A 23,258-nucleotide genomic window follows, 5' to 3' on the forward strand; every position below is an offset into this window, starting at 1 on the left:
GAGAGCTATACGCACAAGCGAGACCACCAATCATCACACAGAGTCACAATGCATTAACAATAATTTTCACAACCATATATGCAAACCCAAAACATTATAGCTATGTATTTTATAAAACAAATGGTTTATTTTTGTCTATTTCAGTTCATGTATGCACAATATTATTTTGCTTCTTTCAGCCCGTGTTTTGGGAAGGTTCACATTTGTTTCTTTGTAGTGTTGATGCTTCTAGCGCCGTTTCTGTAAACAACACTGTAAATCTTGTCCTTATCTCGTTACACTTGCTGTTTTCCGAGGGGGTCTCTTCCATCCTCCTACCCTCTCCCTCATGGCTGCTTGCCCCCTCTGTCGTTGACCACTCTTTCCGTCTCACCCCTCTGAGTCCCATTTTATCTTCCTGGCCCCTCATTACAACTGCTTCTAATGGAGGACTACACGCACATGTGAAACCACCAATTATCACACAGAGGCACAATGCACTAACAATATTTAAAGCAACCATATATGATAATCCAAAACTATACATCTATATATTTTATAAAAAGAACCATTAGTGCACAGTCTTGGTCAAGCAGTCTACCTCATCTTCTTTGCACTGCGTGACGTAACTCAAGTTTTCTGATGGGTTGCGCAGAAACGATGATGGAAGAGGTGATTGATTTACAGACATTGATTCACACTTTTACGTCAATCCGCATTAGCAATACTCCACAAACCAGCTACCACATCTATCATATGTTGTGATGGCTCTGACTTGACAATATACAGAGCTCTGCTGCCTTTCAATTAGGTTATATACACATACCTTATACATTCAACTTCTGTATTGAATGGAGGCTCAAATAAGACCCCCCTCCCCTAATGAAAGAACCTAGCCTCTGTGTGCTGTGCTAAAATGGCTTAACAAAAGCATTCACTTTAGCTCGCTGAACACATGCCAAAAGGAGCTTATGTAATCTGCAGTAATGGTTTTCAAATGCCATTGAAGTAGTGCAGACCATTAATGCTTCAGCTGCCTAGCATCGACAAAATCCATTTGCAAAGCCAATAGGTCTACCGAGGCCTACAAAACATCCAATATACATCACTTTAGCAACAAATCTTTAAAAAATATTTTATTAACACAAACACAAACAATCTACTCTTACTATCTGCACAACTACTGTGGAATAGGGAAAACAAAAATAGAACATCTTGCAAAGGCAACACCTTTTGGCTTTGGCAATGATTGTTTTTGTTTGTTGTTAGAGCACTCTGCTGAGTACCTCTTTTGTAGCAGGCTCCGTCTGGTATTTCCCCCTTCCGTCTGCTCTCTACCAGCCTCCAATTTTCCATGTTTACGGTTTTTCTCCCACCTGCTTTCCGTGTTGTCCCTCCCTCCCATTCTCATGTTAGCCTACACCCACCATCACAGAAAAAACGCTATGATGTGAACTCCACTGGACATGTCATGGCGCTTTTTAGGTCTCGCCTGGCGTTAGCAGCGCCGATGCACTGCTCTCGCCATGCGAGTGCCTTTTGCGATCGATTCTTCCAAAGCTTTACATGCACGCGTACGGATGGACAAAGATAGCTGCTCTCGCCATTCATCCAAAGCTAAACATGCACGCGTACGTATGGACAGTGGACAGTCCGATGCCATCTTGTGCCAATAGCTTTCTATTGTTATGGCAACCAAGCAGCCGCTTCGCGTATGCAGCTTGCCGGAGTTACCTACAAACGTGTGGCGTGGAACTTGTGCTAGCCTCACATGCTCTCCTGAGACACTGCTTCTCACATGCGGCACCTCTCTCAGGCCGCCCCCCCCCTTCACTGCCTCCACCTCCTTACCTTCTCGCTGTGTGTAATGATTTATTTTTTTGCAAAGCCGCATGCATGCTTGCACTTTAACAATGGCGGGTGTGTGACTTTTCTTTGTTCTGCGCGTCTTGCCCAACTCTAGTTTTTGAAACGTATGTTTTTTTTAATGGCACAACGGTAATGGCGCCCGCATGTCTTTGTTGTGCGTATCTCGCCCAACTCTATTTTTGAAACATTGTATGTTTTTTTTAACGGAACGATGGTAATGGCGCCTGCGTGTCTTCTTCTTAAAATGCGAGGTTAGCAATGGTGCCCGAGCGTCTTTTTAAAATGGGCAGCTCGCCGGACTTGCACCATCATTAAACTTAATTTACCCCCAAAAAAAGATATATATATATTTTTGTTTATTTATGTTTGCGGCTCAGCATGCTTTTAGAATAGCGTCCGCGCACCTTACTTTTATTTGCGTAAGCAAGGGGGTGCGACTGATCCCTCGCCACAGCTGGAGGAGGAGCCCTAAGACACACACTAGGACCTCGCTCTCCTCAAGGGCAGCCAATGCTTGCCTCACAGCCCCCCTCCATACCGATTCCACAACAACAATTGGGTGCGAGGCACAGGATGGAGCACACATGCGCGTGGCTCTGAGCAAACCCTTCCACTCAACCACTATTCATCTGTTGTTGAAGGCGCGTGGGGACATTGGAGCGCTTTCTAAAGGGACGCTAGTCACACCGTAACTATATTTTCTTTATTAATGTATAGATTATATCACTTTTCGTCCACCCTCAAATATCACCACGTTAAAAAGCATATTCAGTGACTGCTTTATTTGGGGTGGGCTGGAGTTGACGGGTGCGAACCCGTGGTTCAAAAGTGTACCAGTGAAGTGTGTGGGTGAATTGAATCTCTTCCGGTTGAGCTGTAGACTCTTTGCAAACCAGCAGATATTTATGCCCTGGGCACCAGTCCACCAGAAGATCCTAACCAAGGACATGTAAGTTGTCCATAAAGTTATATGATGCCCTTATTGGTAGAGATGACTGCTCTGTTGTGCAATTATATGGTGTTCGAGCCACAGACGTGGCAATTCCAGGGCTTCCTGTTCTCACCCACCAATCTTACCCGAGTACTTGCTTCCAGTCCCTCATTTGGGTAGTGTCCAGATTTACTGAGTTAGGTGGTAGTATAGCGCTTACAGCTGCATTACAGCTTATGGCTAAAAGATTCTCCCGAATTGTTTATTTTAAAAATAAAATAATAATGGTGGGTTTGAAAGAGTTTGGGGCATGTCCTTTGAGTAAGCTGTGCAATGAGTGCAATTTTGTATGTCGCTTTACTCGTGTTTTGAATATATTTGATTTTATGCTGGTTGAAAAGGGGACAGGGGCTGGTCGATAATAGGAAATGTCTGTTTGTGAATTGATAAATAATGTTCTCGAGCATCATGTTGAGAGGCGGGGAGACTCACAGCGATACACAGTCATGCAGGTGATTTCCGGCCGCAACTGAAACAGTCCATGAGCTGTACTTTGGCCGCGCCCTTCAGTTGGTTGCGCATGTAGTGCCTCAAATTTTCTGACGCAAGGCTGTAACGCTTTTTAAATTGAAGGACACCAATGTCTTGAGCATGCCTTTAATGAGGGGTGGTGTGTAATTGTTGCAGAGAACTAGATAAGGGTCATAGGGTGGGTGTTTCTAGAGCGGTTACAAGAGTCTACTGAAACATCAGCAGAGTTCATGCAGTGCCCCTCTATACCCGCCTTCCTTGTGCAAAGCACCCATCGAGTTCTTATAATGTACCTCTGTCCTAACCTGCATTATTCACTGATTTCCCAGTCCTGAGGCACTCGCAGATATACTTAGATATTTGTAGTACTCAGACAGTCCACTTTCTTCACTGTGCACAACTATACCAGTATGGAGACTTCTCAAAGCTCTCTCAGCAATAGGTCTCGCATTTGATTAAGTTAAAGACATTTGCTTTGCTATACAATACCATTAGCAAAGCACATGGCTTTAACTTAATGAAAGGCGAGACCTATTGCATTTTCAATGCTTGTTTCCTTCTCCCCACCCGCCCTCCATCCTTTCATCATCTGTGTTGCCACCATATACCCACCGGAGAGCCTTTATTGTTCGAGTTGAATTACTGAAAAAAGCCCTATGACACAGACATGTCATAGTGCTTTTTAAAAAAATCATTTGCCAATGAACCCTAGGCCTGATTGAAAAGAGTGTCAGATTTAAGAGGCTCTATTGCTGTGCCATTTTGACTTTCCTAAATGTGGGCTTAGGGCACGTTTGCATAAAGATTGTTATAGTCAGTCACATTGCTGATTCCCACAGCAGGAGTGGGACATTATCAGATTGTGACCTGGCGACTCTTACTCAGAAGCAACCAGCCAAGCAAAACTTTTGTAATCCACTCCTTAAATTAAATATAACAAGCGATTACGGGGTGTGGCCAAGATGGTGGCGTGATCAGACGTGGATCTCTGTCCCTCCGGGCCGCCACGATTAAACTTTGATTTAGCACCCACCTCCAGTGCCATCCAGCGGCCTGCAGAACCGGTGCGACTCAGCCAACTGTTCCGGCGCTGTTGGGGTGATTCTGGATGACTGCAATCCCCTATTTGCGGTCCACGGCGGTGAGAAGCGGCGACGGCGGCCTGCTGGGCCTGATGTGGAGTGTGGCCCCGCCGGAGCTTCTTTGGCTGTTGCGGTACGACTTCCCCGGTGACTGAGTGGGGCTGTGCGGACTGCCGTGGTGCGCTTCCGCACTCAATACAAGCTGTGGGGCGGCGACATGGCAGCCGTTGCTGTGACCGCGGCAGAAGATTCCCAGCGGGTGCCATCTTGAGGCCCTGTGCCCGTGACACTACCTGAAAACCTGAGGGAGCAGGTGTGTGGCACCTTGGAGCTGATCCCGCCTGCCCCCCACCCCAGCAGGGGCCCGCAGCGCTGGTCCGGGGGAGCCGGGGACGGCAGTGGAGTGGGCTCCGGCCTGAACCCCGGCCGGAACGAACGAGACGACTGAGGTGAGGAGCGAGCTGGCCTAGCGTGAGTGGGGTGACCTGGTGCAGCTGTGGTTGGTCCGCGGACGGCGGCCTCTGGCAGGCGGTATTGCTGAGGCAGGCACGGACCTCGGGGGCTGCAGTGTTGCTTCGGGCCCTGTGGGTGCCCCCCCGGCAAAGACTGTACTGCGGCGCTCCGGGTGGGGCTCGGCGGCTGTGTGACCTACTCGTGGCGGACGGGGTTGTCGCCTCCCCCTCCCGACCTGGATGGCTGTGCATAAAAGACTGGGAGTGCAGTGACTAGCTGGGGCGACTGTGGAGCCTGGAGGGACTGAGGACGGCTGCTCCCCTTGTGCCCCAGAGGTCTGGAAGTTTTGGGCCTTTGTGAGCAGCGGCCCGGCGAGGGGCATTCTCGGTTGGGAGCCCGAGTGTAGCGTGCTGCGGAGGGGCAGCGCAGGGGCTCGCTCGGTCCGCGGATCGGCGGACAGCCTGGTGCTGTGAGGAGGGCCCCTTGGTCGCGGTTACCTGAGGCCGTGTGTGGGGTGCTGGTGGCCCCTGTGGGACCATACGGCCTGCTGGCCCCCGCGCTGCTCTGGTGTCGGTAGCAGGTGAAGAGCACATACACACGAAGGCAGGGGGTCTGGAGTGCTGTGAGGGGCCCGCATCCTGATGGCAGCCCGGCGGTCCCGGCCAAGGCCCACTAAGTGGTGGTGGGTGGATTGCACCATGGCGGTGGCAAGGGCGCGCAGGTAAAAATCGTTCAAAGAACTGCTACAGAAACAGAGCGGTGCCTCCACGTCCCAGGGGGACAGAAATGCTGACACGCCGGAGGGCAATGACTCCCTGGCCACCAAGGCCTTAATGGTGGAACTCTTTTCGGCCATAAAAAAAGATATACAGGATCTGCGATCCCAGTTAGCCTCTGTTCTCAGGGAGGTTCGGCGCGATGTGGATGAGATCGGGGAGCGGGTGACGACCCTTGAGGAACACAACCTCAGTAGAGACGAAGAGCTACACCACCTGCAGCAGGATGTGTTGCGCCTCCAGGCCCAAGCCGATGATTTGGAGAACCGCTCCAGGCGGAACAATGTGCTCATCAGGGCGGTCCCTTGGAAGGAGGAGGGCGCGGACCTCCGGGTCTATGTCGCAGCGCTCTTTCGGCACATCCTGGGAGAGGAGGAAAGCTTGGACATACAGTTGGATCGGGCCCATAGAGTGGGCCTCCCCCGGGGTTCCAAGGCGCCCCCTCCGGACATACTGGTATGCGTCCACGACTTCCAATTAAAGGAGCGTATAATACGGAAAGCACACGAGGCCCAGCCCATACTATTTTGGGGCCACCACCCAGCTATTTATCAGGATTTGGCGGCTTTCAACCTCATCAAGTGACGGGCATTCAAACCTGTGACCTCGCACCTTCGGGAGAACAACATACCTTACTCCTAGGGCCACCCCTTTCGCTTGGTGTTCAAACATCATGGCAAGCTACTGCAGCTCCGTTCGCTGGAAGAGGCGCTCACCATCCTGGGACTTGAACACGCCCCCCTTCCCCCTCACCCCTCCCCCCCCCCCCGACGACGCAGGACAGTCGACCCCGCGGCATGCACGCCGCTTCTCTGGGTGGCAGCGAGTGGGCAGGCCACCAAAGACAGGGAGAAAGAAGCTGTGCTCTCCTCCGTCACAAAAGCCACAGAGCGCCCGGATAATCCATGAGACGGGCGTCAGGAGGGCCGGGAGGCGGATCCGGACCAGTGTTCAGACACCTTTCCATCGGCATAGAGGACGCTGATTGTTCTCCCCTCGGGCTGGACATCGGTCGCGGCCGCGATCCCCTGCACCTCGCCTCCTGAGACGGACTTTGGTCATGTTCTCTCTGTTACCCTTTGACAGACTTTCGTCATGTTATTTTTTCCTTCTTCTCATGTTTGTTGGGTTTGGGTGGGTTCTCTCCTCGGTGAGCTCCTCTGCTGTTGCTACATGTGCTGCCTGCGTGCACGGACCCCCTTGTCCTTTCCTCCTCCGAGTACACGACACACACCCCAGCTCGGCGCTCTGACATACCACTGTTTCCTCTGGAATTTACAATAGTCAGCCTCAATGTCCGGGGCCTTAACAACTCAGTGAAGCGGAAGGCGGTCCTGTCCCTACTAGAGCACTCAGGGGGCGATGTCTGCCTTCTCCAGGAAACTCACCTCTTACAAACAGATACCCATCGAATGCGGCAAGGTCACTTTCCCCACCAATACTGGTCCTATGCCCATAGTAAAAAGGGAGGGGTGGCCATTTTGGTGGCCAAACACTTTAAGGGGTTGGTAGCGGGGACGGTTTCTGAAATCAAGGGACGCCTACTAGCGCTGCAATTACGCGTAGGGCATACCTCTTGCACAGTGGCTTCCATCTACTCTCCTAATGATCACCCCAAGAGGTTCTTGTTAGAGGCTTGTGCTGCGGTGTTGCACTCCCCAGATCATGCTGTTGTCATAGGGGGTGACCTCAACCTCGTGATGGATGGGAACCTCAACCGTTCTGGCTCGCGCGTCAGTAGTACCGGTGCGCTATCGGCGAAGGGTGGGTATTGGCTCCAGGAGGCGGGGATGAGGGGTGCTTGGCGCTGCTTGCACCCGAATAAGACTGACTACTCCTACTTTTCAGCTGCACACAAAACATACGCCCGCCTTGACCACTTTCTAGTCACCTCGGCTGCATGGGCGTTGGTCACGGACTCTGCAATTGCTGCCCGGTCCCTCTCTGATCACGCGCATATCTCTTTAACAATGTGCTTCCCCACAGCAGCCTCGTCCTCAGTTCTGCATTGGCGCCTGCGTGAATCCTTACTTCGTTCCCCAGGGGTGGTCGCAGACATCAAACGGTGTATTACGGACGTTATCGCTAACAATGATGGTGTGGGTACTTCGCTTACTTCGGTGTGGGAGGCCTTAAAACTGGTAGTGTGTGGTGCCCTCATCGCCAAGGCCGCATACGACAATAAGACTAGACGGGCGAAGCGTGCGGAGCTTGAGGGTTCCGTCGTGGAACTGGAGGCAATACACAAACGGACTGTGGCACATCGCATCTGGTGACAGCTGGAGAAAGCGCGCCTCCAGCTGCGCCAGGTGGACCTTGACCGGGCTGAGCACGCAGTGCTCCGCCTAAAGCACAAATATTTTGTTGTCGCCAACAAAGGGGGCCACATGCTGGCACATTGTTTACGTAGCCAGCAAGAAACACACGCGGTAAGAACATTACGGGATGGGTCCGGCCGTCTTCTCACGGACGACACCCAGATAGCTTCTTCCTTCCACTCTTTCTATCATACGCTGTATAGGGCAGACCCCTCCCTGTGTCCTGATCCCTCCGCGTATTTGAGCGTGGCGGTGGTGACGCCCCTGCCAGAGGCCGAGGCCGCAGTCCTGGACTCGTCTATACGCATAGATGAAGTCATCTCAGCAATTTCCAGGCTGAAGTTGCAAAAGGCCCTGGGTCCAGATGGCTTTGGCGCCCTTTTTATAAAACCTGTTGTTCCGAACTCGCCCCGCTGCTTACAAGTCTTTTTAATTCCTTTTCGGACTCGGGATCCCTTTCCCCCTCCATGCTCCAGACGACTATCTCCGTCATTCTCAAGCCGGGCAAGGATCCAGAATCCTGCGGTTCCTACCGGCCGATCTCCCTGTTGAACGTTGATGCCAAACTGTTTTCCAGCGTACTGGCGCATCTGCTAAACCCCCACTTGCCTGGTTTGGTCAACCCGGACCAGTCTGGCTTTATCCCAGGGAGGCAATGCGCGGACAATACTAAGCGCCTCTGTCATCTCATCGACAAAGTTCAGCGCTCTAAGGAGGAGGCCCTATGCTTGGCGATCGATGCGGAAAAGGCCTTTGATCGTGTCCACTGGCAGTATCTCTTTGCTGCCTTGGAGCGTTTCGGGCTGGCAGCAGTACGGGTCAATGGTATACTCTCTGCAGTGGGGTGAGGGACGAGACAGGGGTGCCCCCTGTCTCCCCTACTTTTCGCGCTTTAAATGGATGGACAATCCTCTTGCTCAGGGAATTCCCTTCGGTCAGGACCACCACCTCCTTAGTCTGTATGCGGATTACATCGTTTTCACAGTCGCTCACCCCCTAACCACGCTACCGGCCATCATGCAGGACCTGCAGTCGTTAAGTCGGTTTTCCGGCTTTAAAATTAACAAGCAAAAATCCCAGGTTCTCAACATCACTGTTAGCCCCCACACGGAGGAGGCCCTTCGGGTACGCTTCCCTTTTGAGTGGGTGGCCACGGGGCTTCCTTATCTAGGTCTGACCCTCCACAAGAGCCTATCAAAAACTGCGGAGGGGAACTACTTAACTCTGCTCTCCCGAATTTGCGCTGACCTCCAGCGGTGGCGTCACCTGCCCCTGACGTGGTTCGGTAGGTTATCCACAATTAAAATGAATGTCCTGCCGCGGGCGCTCTTTCTGTTCCAGACCCTACCAATGGCTCCCCCACCCAATGTGCTCTGCCACTGCACTCTCCAACCCCAGCTCCAACACCAACAACATCCCACCGTCACAAGACCTGTGCAACTCGCTGGCCACCTTTTTCCATCGCAAGATCGCAGACATCCACAACAGCTTCAATGCCGTCACCACCCCGGCAACCACCGAGACCCCCGCTCCCACAACCACCACCCGCACCAACCGCCTGCTCGCCTGGACCAACATCAACGACGATGACACCATCAAGACCATGAACACCATCCACTCCGGATCCCCGGAAGACACCTGCCCACACCACATCTTCAACAAAGCCAGCAGCACCATCGCACCCCATCCCTGGAAAACCATCAACATTTCCTTTGAGATAGCGACCTTCCCGGAGAGCTGGAAGCACGCAGAGATCAACGCCTTTCTTAAGAAACCCAAGGCGGACCCCAAGGACCTCAAGAACTTCCGACCCATCTCCCTGCTCACGTTCCCGGCGAAGGTCATCGAAAAGGCCGCTAACAAACAACTGACCAGCTTCCTCGAGGAGAACAGCATCCTGGACCCATCCCAGTCCAGGTTCCGCAGCAACCACAGCACCGAAATTGACCTCATCGCCGCCACTGACGACATCAGGACCCTGCTTGACAACGGAGAAACCGCAGCCCTCATCCTCCTGGACCTGTCAGCCGCCTTCGACACAGTCTGCCACCACACACTGCGAACACTCCTCCACGACGCTGGAATCCAAGAGAAGGCCCTGGACTGGACCACCTTTGTAAATAAAGGGACCCCCTCACGATTAATTAAGGTCTAGGAGCTTGAGGGGAAAGTAAACAGTAATATGCAAAAACACTCCTCTGTGACCTACATTCCTTTTAATCAAAATTTAATTTGTACATGGGCTGATCAACAATTGTAAGCCTAAATGTTACACATGTTAAATCATATTCACAAAGACTTTTTTGTTTTTTTTATAAAAATATATTCTTTTTATTCATTTCACAATGTCATTTTTATAGTACATAAATCTTCATTCTTTTCTAGCATGTGAATAATCATTTTCTATTGAAATAAGCATAAACAACAATTTTTTGGAAATTCTACAAAATCTATAAGACCTCAGACAACCTACTCAGCAACTAACCAATCAATGTTCAGAACCACACTCATAACTCAAGTACACTCTCATTCATACTATACACTTATACTTTGTTGGTATAGGGAGTATCAGAATGACAAGACATCTCCAGTAATAGGTATTGATGGAAATAACCTAATAGGTCAGGGCGCACGTGGTCTACGCGCGTTTCGGTGGGATTACAGAAAGGAAACCACCTTCATCAGGACCTCGCCCAACTAAGGTACAGTGTCGTTGGGTTTATACCGAGTAGGAAAACCTAAAAACATGACAAACAAATATATATTATTTGTCAGCCCATGTTTGGTACAATAATCATTTTCAACAAACGATACTGAGTGGTGTATTAAACCCAATAAGTTGTAGACCCCTGAGATAAAAGAGGAGACACCCTACATATGTGCACTCTAATTCCTAATGCAAGTGATCAGCATTTACGTAGAACAGGAAATAGTATAGGCCCAAATGTACCCAGTGGTAGCCATCCATATGTTAAAGAAAGGATGGCTGAAAATATGATGTACACAGTGTATATAGAAAAATAAAATTAAAACTAGTACGATCTATGATCTAAACCAAGATGTTCTCAGTTTCTATCCCTTACTTTTAGAGAGCAGGTAGAAATTTCATTCTTCAGATTTCTACTGGAGCAATAGGGCACGTGGCTTCTATTGTGCTCGAGGCAAACGCAAATTCTAAGAACAAATGAACAATGGAATCAGTGGGTATGGTATCTGCTTATTTCGAAGGTCAGTTTGATATGTGACCCTTCTGGAAAGAGGGAAGCCAGATAATAATAGTTGTAATACCTGATAGGTCCGCTAGACTGGATTCCACTAATCTGACGCGGTGTTTAAAAGAGAGACGACAATGTGTTGTACATCATGGCATTCTACAGACATAAGGTAGAAGAAAAAAGCTATCTAAGAAAAGTACATTGTATGTTGTCCTTTAAACTGTTTTTTGAGCTAGGCACCGCTTTATTATACAATGGTACTAATGCAACTGATTAAATTGTCACATACTCACTGCATGCCAACTGAGTCCTAGGATCTGATGACCGGAAAACTGTTCCTCATGCAGATTTTGCGGGGTGTGCAGCAATAGCTGATATTTCTTGGAAGTGCACAAGTAAAGACCTCCTAGGGATGGAACATATGGAAATAGAAATTTGGCAAAAGTGTATTTGGGCATAAAAGGGATGAATGCCGATATTAGTCTATCATTAGAATACATTGGAAACTACAAAAAGCAGTTTGTTGTACATATTAGGTCTTTCCCTTCGTCCTATGTTTGTATAGAAAAGACCGAAAGAATACGGTTAGAGTAGGCATACCTAGTTTAAACAAGCAATAATCATGCCTGTTGTAGTGCATATTCTAGCTTGGGAATGATGTAAGTTTAATGCCTTTTGAAGATGTCACAGATATGCGCATATTAGCTCCATAAGTATGAGGGTACAGTGCGTGTATAACCGCCTTTGATACACATGGGTATCAGTGTATCACAAATTGATAGCTCTTTGGAAAATATGTACCAGCATCAACAGAAGATGGCACAAGATAGCAAAGGATTTTACAACTGGTGCTTCATGTATGTTAGAATCACATTGCGTGGTGGTATCTGCTAAAGATGAAGCAACGTTCTAAAAATTCAAAATGACGGAAAACCAAGGGAAAAAGCTTTTCCCAGTATGCAAATAATCAAAGTGACACCCGAGTTGATTTAACGTAAGGGGTTTACTAGACATAGGAAGAACCGCTACTACGTAGACTAATCCTATAACGCTCACCTTATTTCCTCGGTCGATTCTTCTGTTTTGGATCAGCAACCGTCTCGTCAGGGTCAACAACGTCTCTCGCCGCGTCTCGAGGAGTCCGTGATTCAGATGTTGGAATCCGCGTTTTTAAAAGGAACGCCGCGCATGCGTGTGGAGTATGTGACCTAATACGTAGGGTCAGAACGTGCTAGTGGGCATAGAAGAGGGACTGCGGAAGTAGAGAGAAGACAATCTTCTAATTTGTGATATTATCACGGGCTCCAAAATGTATAAGGAAAAGACCAAAAGGTAGTTCAGTGTGGCACTAGTCATAGAGATGTGAAAATAACAATACGAGAACTAGCCATACATGGAAGAAGAAATAGGAACAAACCGCATTAATTCGATGGCGGAACTATGTTTTAAACAAACGGAATTACCCTATAAATACCGCTGAGGACATGAAACTAAAATGTACTTGGAAAAAGGGTCTAGCATGTGGCCCTGTCATTGATGGGTAGTATTGATAAGATGGCAAAACTATGAATTTGACAAGTAGGATTACCTAGTGAGTACCGCTGGGGACATGAGTCTGAAATGTTTCTTAAAGGATAGACCCGCCATGTGGCCCTATCACCGATAAACTACACGGGTAAGGATAGATAAAGATAGAAGATCTATATTAAAGAAATGCCGATAAACTAAGGCATAAATACTCAAAAAATCCATTGGGGGCAAATGTGTAGTCCTATAGTGGTATGAGGCTAAATGGCCATAGCTGTGTAAAGTGGCCTGTGATCCTCATGCGTGCTGGCCAATCACTACTACTATGACCAAAAATTACCAGGTGGGTAGTACAATGGGATCACTATGGTTTTGTAAGATGCTTGAGGGTAATCTAATTCCAAGATGTTAAAAGGCCGGTGTCAACCAGCACGAGAATATAATAGAAGAATCTAATGGGTAGAAGTGTATATGCAAACAGATCTAACGGTTCGTAACATTCCATATAATTTCTTCGTTTAACCCGTTCTTAACGCTGTCCAATGAAAAAATCCAAAAGGTTTCTCTGCGTTTACGCACCGTTTCATTTGATTGTCCAGGTTTGGTTTTGATTTTTTCCAGGATGCACCAGCGAAGATCTTGTTCGGCATGGTGTTTATCCAAACAGTGAGTGACCAAAGGGGCAGACACTTTCTTGGTGCGTATAGCTGACTTGTGTTCGCTGTATCTCGTTCTGAATTCTCTACTGGTTTCCCCTATGTAGGCCAGCTTACAAGGGCAAAATATGATGTAAATAATGTTGCTGCTTCTGCAATTACTCAGGTCTTTCAATTTGTATGTTTTTCCCTTGTAGTCAATGGTGTCAGTGACTAGGGCAGTATTGCAGGCATGACATGATCCGCACCTATGATTCCCCAAAATCGGTGGTAATCCAGTAAGACTGGTCTGTACACATGTTTTACGAGCCTCTTGTCTAGTGTGTACTAACATGTCCCGTAGGTTTCTATTCCTCCTATATGCTATTATAGGTGGTGGAAGTACCTTGCCGTCATGCACGCACTGTACCCGCATACTTATGGAGCTAATATACGCATATCTGTGACATCTTCAAAAGGCATTAAACCTACATCATTCCCAAGCTAGAATATGCACTACAACAGGCATGATTATTGCTTGTTTAAACTAGGTATGCCTACTCTAACCGTATTCTTTCGGTCTTTTCTATACAAACATAGGACGAAGGGAAAGACCTAATATGTACAACAAACTGCTTTTTGTAGTTTCCAAGGTATTCTAATGATAGACTAATATCGGCATTCATCCCTTTTATGCCCAAATACACTTTTGCCAAATTTCTATTTCCATATGTTCCATCCCTAGGAGGTCTTTACTTGTGCACTTCCAAGAAATATCAGCTATTGCTGCACACCCCGCAAAATCTGCATGAGGAACAGTTTTCCGGTCATCAGATCCTAGGACTCAGTTGGCATGCAGTGAGTATGTGACAATTTAATCAGTTGCATTAGTACCATTGTATAATAAAGCGGTGCCTAGCTCAAAAAACAGTTTAAAGGACAACATACAATGTACTTTTCTTAGATAGCTTTTTTCTTCTACCTTATGTCTGTAGAATGCCATGATGTACAACACATTGTCGTCTCTCTTTTAAACACCGCGTCAGATTAGTGGAATCCAGTCTAGCGGACCTATCAGGTATTACAACTATTATTATCTGGCTTCCCTCTTTCCAGAAGGGTCACATATCAAACTGACCTTCGAAATAAGCAGATACCATACCCACTGATTCCATTGTTCATTTGTTCTTAGAATTTGCGTTTGCCTCGAGCACAATAGAAGCCACGTGCCCTATTGCTCCAGTAGAAATCTGAAGAATGAAATTTCTACCTGCTCTCTAAAAGTAAGGGATAGAAACTGAGAACATCTTGGTTTAGATCATAGATCGTACTAGTTTTAATTTTATTTTTCTATATACACTGTGTACATCATATTTTCAGCCATCCTTTCTTTAACATATGGATGGCTACCACTGGGTACATTTGGGCCTATACTATTTCCTGTTCTACATAAATGCTGATCACTTGCATTAGGAATTAGAGTGCACATATGTAGGGTGTCTTCTCTTTTATCTCAGGGGTCTACAACTTATTGGGTTTAATACACCACTCAGTATCGTTTGTTGAAAATGATTATTGTACCAAACATGGGCTGAATATAAAATAATATATATTTGTTTGTCATGTTTTTAGGTTTTCCTACTCGGTATAAACCCAACGACACTGTACCTTAGTTGGGCGAGGTCCTGATGAAGGTGGTTTCCTTTCTGTAATCCCACCGAAACGCGCGTAGACCACGTGCGCCCTGACCTATCTAGGTTATTTCCATCAATACCTATTACTGGAGATGTCTTGTCATTCTGATACTCCCTATACCAACAAAGTATAAGTGTATAGTATGAATGAGAGTGTACTTGAGTTATGAGTGTGGTTCTGAACATTGATTGGTTAGTTGCTGAGTAGGTTGTCTGAGGTCTTATAGATTTTGTAGAATTTCCAAAAAATTGTTGTTTATGCTTATTTCAATAGAAAATGATTATTCACATGCTAGAAAAGAATGAAGATTTATGTACTATAAAAATGACATTGTGAAATGAATAAAAAGAATATATTTTTATAAAAAAACCAAAAAAGTCTTTGTGAATATGATTTAACATGTGTAACATTTAGGCTTACAATTGTTGATCAGCCCATGTACAAATTAAATTTTGATTAAAAGGAATGTAGGTCACAGAGGAGTGTTTTTGCATATTCCTGGACTGGACCACCTCCTTCCTCTCCGGCAGAACACAGAGCGTCCGCCTCCCCCCCTTCTACTCCGAAGCCACCGAGATCATCTGCGGCGTACCCCAAGGCTCATCCCTCAGCCCAACTTTGTTCAACGTCTACATGGCACCGCTCGCTCACGTTGCACAACGGCACGACCTCAACATCATTTCCTACGCCGACGACACCCAGTTGATCCTCTCCCTCACTAAAGACCCCCACACCGCCAAAACCAACCTCTACGAAGGAATGAAGGCCGTCGCCGACTGGATGAGAAACAGCTGACTGAAGCTGAACTCGGACAAGACGGAGGTCCTCATCCTCGGATCCACCCCCTCGGCCTGGGACGACTCCTGGTGGCCGACTGCACTAGGAGCACCCCCTACACCCACCGACCACGTACGCAACCTAGGGGTCATCCTCGACTCCACCCTTTCCATGACAAAGCAGGTCAACGCCGGCTCTTCCTCCTGCTTCAACATCCTCCGCATGCTTCGCAGGATCTTCAAGTGGATCCCCACTGAAACTAGAAGGACTGTCACCCAGGCCCTCGTCAGCAGTAGACTGGACTACGGAACCGCACTCTACGCAGGAGCTCCGGCCAAACTCCTGAAATGGCTCCAACGCATCCAGAACGCCTTTGCACTCCTGATCCTCGCCATCCCTCGCCGCAGCCACATCACACCCCACTTGAGAGACCTGCACTGGCTCCCCATCAACAAGAGGATAACCTTCAAGCTCCTCACCCACGCACACAAGGCACTCCACAACACTGGACCAGCGTACCTCAACAGCCGACTCAGCCTCTACACCCCCACCCGCTAGCTCCGCTCCGCAGACCACGCCTTCCCAATCCCCCCGCATCCGAAGAGCGACCGATGGCGGCAGATCATTCTCCCACCACGCCGCAAAGACATGGAACACCCTCCTCATCCGCCTGCAGCAGACCGAAGACCTCCTAACCTTCAGGAGACTTCTCAAGACCTGGCTCTTCGAACAGTAGCAGCCACCCCCCCAGCGCCTTGAGACCCTCACGGGTATGTAGTGCGCTCTATAAATGCTATGATTGATTGATTGAATTACAACGGGCGATTGAGGGCTTTGTTTGGGGCTCAGTCTCCCCACGGCTGTCACGAACCCAGCTCTACAGGGCTAAGAATCTCGGAGGTCTAGCACTCCCCAATATCACCCGATACTTTCTTGCTTTCCTCATCCGCTATATCGTCGAATGGAACTGTCCTCTGATGGAGAAATATTGGGTCTTTATGGACCAATCGGTGGCTGGCCACCATATCTGGCGCGGCGCCTGGTTGCTGAAGTCGGCTCGCACTTGGGGACTTTACTCCTCACCGGTCACAAGACCTATGATGTTGGCATGGGATAGAGTATCACGGGGAGCGGACTTGACCTCTTTCCCTTCTCATCTGACCCAGCTTTCCCACCAGGGATGGACAGCGCGGTGGCCACACGTTGGGCCGCGGAGGAAAGCAAGCGCACAGGCCACTTATATGACATCAAGGGCCTTATTCCTTTCAAGTAACTACAGAAGGACTACAACTTACCTGACTCTGACTTCTACTTACACTCCCAAATGATCCACTTGATTTTGGCGCCCGGAACTCGACCTCTCGCTCATCGACCCATGAAACCGTTTGAGAAGTGTTTACTTACTAAGAAGGACGATAAGAGCCTTATCTCGGAACTCTACTCCTTCCTCAATACTGCGACCCCGAGACCACGCACGGCCGGCCAGAGGTGCTGGGAGAGGGAGGTGGGGCGCGAATTGTCGGACAAGGAGTGGGAAGACATTTTTTATCGCACACACAACGTACTCCCCCACCCACACCGAGATAACTTTTAAAATTGCTACTTATTGGTATCATACCCCAGAGCGGCTCTCCAAGTGGCAACCCCAGGGTTCGGGCCTCTGCGGGAATCCTGGGTCACTTGTGCACTTGCTGTGGCATTGCCCAAACGGACCCTGTACTGGGAGCATATCTTAGACGACGTTGACTCCGCTTTTAATACTTCCATACCCCAGCTTCCCGCGTACACGCTTCTCGGCCTTCCCAACGCGCTCACCTTCCATATGCGCTCGCTAAGGGGGCGCCAGATGGCCCTAGCTCTGAACGCTGCGCATAGAGTGATTATGGCGAGGTGGAGAACTGACAACGTCCCTGACCACTCACACTGGCTACACCAACTGTGGAATCTGCTAGCGATGGAGAGGCTCTCCTTGGTTGCGCTGGGGAAAGACCAGGACTATCCCAAACTCTGGGTGCCCTTTTTGTCTATTCTCTCGGTGGAGTTTCGGGAACTGACCTGCACACAATATCTCCGCATCCTGAAGCTGGTTCCTGACACCACTGCACTCGCTCCATAGACTACCCTGGTTGATTACCGTTTCCTCCCAGTGCGCGGCGGTCCCTTCCTTGCAGTGTGTCCCATGGGTAGTTGCGCATACAACTCTTTACACCAAAACTCACCGAGGAGAAGGGGAGGAGGGGGGGGGTTCTTGTGGGGTTCCTTTAGTTCCTGTTATCCTTCAGTTTCTTGTTTTTAACATGGAGCGCCTTTTGGAGCCGATCGACCACAGTGGGCCCTTTTACCGAGGCTCAGCTTCAGTATATCCAGCCTGGCCGTCTGACGACCCCAGCCTTGCGTAACAGCTCCCACCTCTGCCCCTTTTCAGACGCGGCCGGTCCATCTGGGTTGTAGGCGGCATGCTGTGATAAGTATACTAAACTGTGCCTGCTCCACGATTGGTCCTGACTCGCTGCTTTGTTAAACCTATTCCATACCATGCCGGCCCACTGGGTTGTACGCATCTAACAGTTGTATCAGTGCTGTTGTTCAGCAATAAAAACAGATTTAATACTAACAAGCGATTACTAAGTAAAAGTGTGACATCTGCATGTTTCAGGAAACCTGGTCGGTGGTGAACTCATCCAGTAAGGGTTTTGTTTCATTCCACATACCAGCTGTAAGTAAGGGACGAGGTAGACCATTGGGTGGGCTTTGCACGTGGGTAGGGAGCCATCTTAGATGCAGGACCACTCTAGTGCCACACATCTCCCCAGACATAATCTGCCTTGTACTGACATTCAATTCTGAGCTAACAATTGCCCTAATTAACATATACTCAAGGCCGGTTAGGACAGGCCGGGAGTCAGCAACCTTAGAACAACTTGATAATTTGCTAGCCAGCCTCCAGAATAATGCCTCAGTAGTGCTGGGTGGCGATATAAATTGCCAATTTGAACCTTTGAAAGATCTAATGGGCCCATTTGTTACAGAGGAGGACAAGTTGTGGGCTATCCCTAAAACCAATATTCCCCCCATCAAGGCCTGGAAATCACTGGCGCTTCAAATTAAGGCGCTCGCCCTAAAGTACTCTTTGCGAGCCTGTAACTGTCGTTTTGGTTCAGACCCCCCTGGGAACCATACCTTTAATAGAGTTGGCCACTCCTCTATTTTAGACTATATTCTTTTAGAAATCAACTTCTGGCCTTTGGCCAGAGATTTTATTGTTTGCTCACGGCACGATAGCAACCATAACGCCTTACAACTCACATTAAATTTGCCTCCCAGTGGGTACAATTCTGTAAAACCATCTGGCGCTGACCATAGACTGACCCTCTCAAATAATAGACGGAAAGTCAGGTGGAACTGGGTGGAAAAATCACATAATAAATTGGCTCTTTTATTCACTACCATTATTCCCAATATTGAGGCCCTATCAGAGCTAGTGAAGTCTGGAGACCTTGCCGCATCTCTGGATGAACTCAAAATAATTAACGAATCTATGATCACAAAGCTCCAGGAGACATTTTGGTCATCATGCACCAAGGTCCGTGGGAGGATGCCTAGGCGTTCTTGGTTTAACAAAGATTGTCGGGCGGCCAAAAAGGCATTAATAGAGGCCAGAAAAGCACAGAGCAACATTACAGTGAAAGCAGCTAGATATGACTATAGAACCACCATTGCAGCTGCTAAACTTTCATGGGAAACTGATCAGTAGGATAGTCTGAAATCCGCCCTGGATTCTAAAGATATGAAATCTTTTTGGAACATTGTGACTACAGGTAGTAACACAGGCTACGCGGCACTCGAGCCAAATATTGCGGCTGATAGTTGGAGAGAGCACTTCCTAGCCCTTTATGCCTCACTAGATGATGCAGAGGGAGGCCAGACCTTAGACACCCTGATTCCACTGGGGCCTGGGACAGATACTCCTGAGATAACCTTGACAGAGGTCTATAAAGCTCTAAACAAAATCATACCTGGTAAGGCAGCTGGACTGGATAAGATCCCAGGGGATCTATATCGGGCCGAACCCAAGATCTGGGGCCCATACTTCTGGGTGATCTTTAATGCCATCTTGCAGGGAATGGTGCTACCTGCAACGTGGCTTGGTGCCGAGATCATTCCAGTGTATAAGAAGGGATCACCCTTGTCACCGGCAAATTATAGACCGATCAGCCTGATCGATGTCTCGCAGAAAATCTTTGCCAGGATCCTCCTGAACCGGTTGCAATCCTGGCTCAAAGATCAAAAGATCCTGACCCCCCTGCAGGCTGGTTTCAGGGAGAAAACGTCAACAATAGACCAGATATTCAGGCTCCAACTTCTCTATTGGAAAACAGTCGAACTAAAAGGGGGTAGCCTGTTTCTGGTCTTTGTTGATCTGAAGAGTGCTTTTGATTTGGTGCCCAGAGATGCACTATGGAGGGTTTTAAGTGAGTTGGGACTTCCCTCTTATCTCTTAAATATACTGAGAAGATTACATAATGGAAATTACGCCCAAATTCGATTTGGGAAAAATGGGGAATTAACGCAGCCCATCCCTGTCAATAGGGGAGTCAGGCAGGGATGTATGCTTGCCCCCACCCTGTTCTGCATTTACATCAACGGGTTGATAGATGCTTTGAGATCATGCAAAGACACAGATGCTCTGAGAATCGCCCAAAAGCATTTCCCTGCTATGATGTTTGCAGATGATACTCTCCAAGTCGCCGATGGGCATCCAAAGAATTCTAGATGGGTTTTGCAAGTTTTATAGTAGTAGGGGATTAGAGATTAACATCAATAAAACTAAATTTATGATCTTCAACCCCAGTAAATCCAAACGCCCAAACCCACATATGAATGGAATCCCTTTGGACCAGGTCTCTGTATTTGACTATTTGGGCCTAACCCTTACTGAAAATATGACATGGGGGGCTCAGATTAAGAAATCCAACCTCAAATTGACACAAACCACAGGCGGCCTGGCTACATTTTTTAGAAAGACTTTCCATGAGCCAGTAAGCCCGGTTATGGAGATCTATAAAAGCCAGGCGAGGTGCGCTGCCTTATATGGGGTTGAACTCTGGGGGCACTCTAATCACAGGTCCTTAGCCATTACAGAGAATAACTTCCTTAGACAATTGCTTGGGCTACCGATAAGCTCCCCCTTGGTTCCATTGCGTATGGACCTAGGGGTTAGATCCATTGCTGAGGTAATTGCCTGCAGGCCACTATTCTTGTGGCGCGCCTTTGGGCAACACCGGAATTATCCGAGTACAGACTAGAGCTTTCGGAAATCCTGAAACTCTCCGGCTCAGGGAAGCTGCCATGGCTTCTATTTGTCAGGGAGAGCCTCTATGAAATAGGTCTAAAACAACTATGGGATAATCCCGACACAGCCTGTTTGAGCATATCACGAAAGTCTCTGAGTACTAGCTATTGTGGCAGAATATCCGCAAAACTTCATGCAGAACCCGCACATGGCACCCTCACTTTACTCTTCCTGGAAATAAAAGACACCTGCAGGCTGGAGGCATGTCTTGAAGAAATCCGCCTGGCTCTAGGAAGGAAACTATATGTGCAGTTTCGCCATGGCTGCCTCGCTCTGCGTGCTTTCACGGGCAAATGGTCGGGAGAAAGTACAAGTGAGTGTCCGGCATGTAATTTGTGTGATGAGACTGAAGTCCACGTCTTCTTTTTTTGCCAGGGCTATCAAACAGCAAGACGTAGATGGCTGCTTCAGCTGTGCAAAAACCTGGGCACCACACATTGCAGGGAAGCATTTAGAATCTTAAAGTACAACACAGATTCTTATATAGTCTTTGCAGTTTCACGTTTTTAAGTTCCATGTGGTGAGTCGGGGAAACTTCCTCAAGATGCAAGATCATGGAATTGATTGTGCCTGATTTTATTGTCTTTTTTTAACAATGTAATATCTTTGATGAATTGTTTTTATTCTTCTTAAATTTGTATCTGCATGTATATATTTGTGGCTGTTCTTTTATGGTGAAATACCGAAATAAAGTAATATTGGTATGGTATGGTATGATTACTAAGTAAAAGAACAACAATGTTTTTTCAAAACGTTTTGAATTCTTTAAATTTGTATTGCATGTTGATAATTCCTTTCTTAATAGATTTGTGGAGCTGGGCGCTGAGGCTCAAGTGAGCAATGTTTTTTTTCTATATACAGTTTACATTAGCAGTGATGGCCGCCCTCTGAAAGCAGCCCTTTCTATCAGAGAAATTCCAACCCACAGCTGAAAAGTGTTTCCCTGGGACCTACTGAACAGAAAGGAAACCGTGCCGTGTGTGACGCAATAAAGCACTTCTCACAGCATCCTTTCTCTGACAGGGCTCTGAGGCACCTACAGATGTGAAGGACCCACAACCCACATCATTGATTACAGCAGATTTCACGCACTAATTGGGCCTTTGTAAATTCAGTGCATAGCTTTCAGCTGGAGGTGTGTTAAGTCTGCAGTCCTATTGTGTTAAGCATAACTTGCCCCCGCTTTTGGTTCCTAAGGTTAGTCACTAACATTGTTTGCCACTGTATCAATGTGTTATAGCGCTGTTGATTTGCATCGAGGCGCTTCTCTTTCTGTCTGTGCGATAAAAAGCCTTGGAATGCGCCCATAAATGTTTCCTGGGGCACGCATGTATTCCTGAATCAGACTGCACGACCCATTGTGCAGTGTTTGTATAGTGTTTCACCTCCCTTTCAAGGCCTCAAATGACGTTTCTCGAGGGCCGATAACAGTTTAACCTGGTAGGTGTGCATTGGTAGAGATTAGGGTATATAGTGAGACCTGTGCAAGACTCGACGGGGTGTGGTGCCCAACCTGTGTGTGTGTGTGTGGGGGGGGGGGGTTGTTTCAGTGACTCAGTGGTGAAGTCGGTCATGTGCTTGGGCATGAATCAGGGGTGCAGAGAGCTGCTAGACATAGGAGTCCAGCTTTCAGATTGTACCTGCTTTCCAGTGTCATACCTGGTCGTCACGTGACGTTGCAAAACTAGTTTACCGATGATTTAACAACTGTTTTATTTCTTCCTCCATGTTTGGTGATTTTCTCACACTTGTAACGCTTAAATAATACATGTAACACTTTCACAACATGCGCTCCAGGTGTCATTGTTCATTAGGCAGTCATAAATCATGATTTTAATGGAGCATCCCCGAGCCAGCCGGAACACAATAGATTAGAACGTGGGTACTCACAAACATTTCCCCGGGGGCCGCACAGTACTGTCTGTGGCATGCCCGAGGGCCGCACCAATGCCAGGAATGCGTGGGTCGGGGGATGAAAGGTGGGCCTAGGGGGGCGCGAAGCACAGCCATGGTGTGGACAACAAACCGAGCCTTCCTGTGACTTCTGTCTGCCACCTACGCTCTATTCTCATGCACCAAGAATTGAATTCAAAGCCTTAACTTCTAAGAAAAAACAT

At 48.0% G+C, this 23,258-nt stretch overlaps 1 protein-coding gene and 2 long non-coding RNA genes across 5 annotated transcripts in view; 2 read left to right on the forward strand and 1 right to left on the reverse strand.

The window, feature by feature from the left end:
- The window catches only part of LRRD1 (leucine rich repeats and death domain containing 1), a 191,706-nt gene that overhangs the window by 72,805 nt on the left and 95,643 nt on the right, over nt 1-23,258 (forward strand). The gene's annotated exons all lie outside the window — the stretch shown is intronic.
- On the reverse strand, nt 10,538-12,339 carry LOC146789320 (uncharacterized). Of its 2 annotated transcripts, none has more exons than XR_014970054.1 (5): nt 12,211-12,339; nt 11,448-11,560; nt 11,228-11,310; nt 11,023-11,113; nt 10,538-10,677 (listed from the first exon to the last, which is right to left on the reverse strand). It is a non-coding gene; the product is annotated as an uncharacterized LOC146789320 (long non-coding RNA). The 2 variants fall into 2 exon arrangements; XR_014970055.1 differs by having other exon boundaries at nt 11,444-11,560.
- Nucleotides 14,060-15,334, forward strand: LOC146789321 (uncharacterized). 2 transcript variants are annotated; one of them, XR_014970057.1, is made up of 4 exons: nt 14,060-14,178; nt 14,312-14,394; nt 14,509-14,599; nt 14,949-15,334. It is a non-coding gene; the product is annotated as an uncharacterized LOC146789321 (long non-coding RNA). The 2 variants fall into 2 exon arrangements; XR_014970056.1 differs by having other exon boundaries at nt 14,060-14,174.

The sequence above is a fragment of the Triturus cristatus genome, chromosome 10, assembly GCF_964204655.1.
Source record: "Triturus cristatus chromosome 10, aTriCri1.1, whole genome shotgun sequence".
In the NCBI taxonomy this organism is placed as follows: Eukaryota; Metazoa; Chordata; class Amphibia; order Caudata; family Salamandridae; genus Triturus; species Triturus cristatus.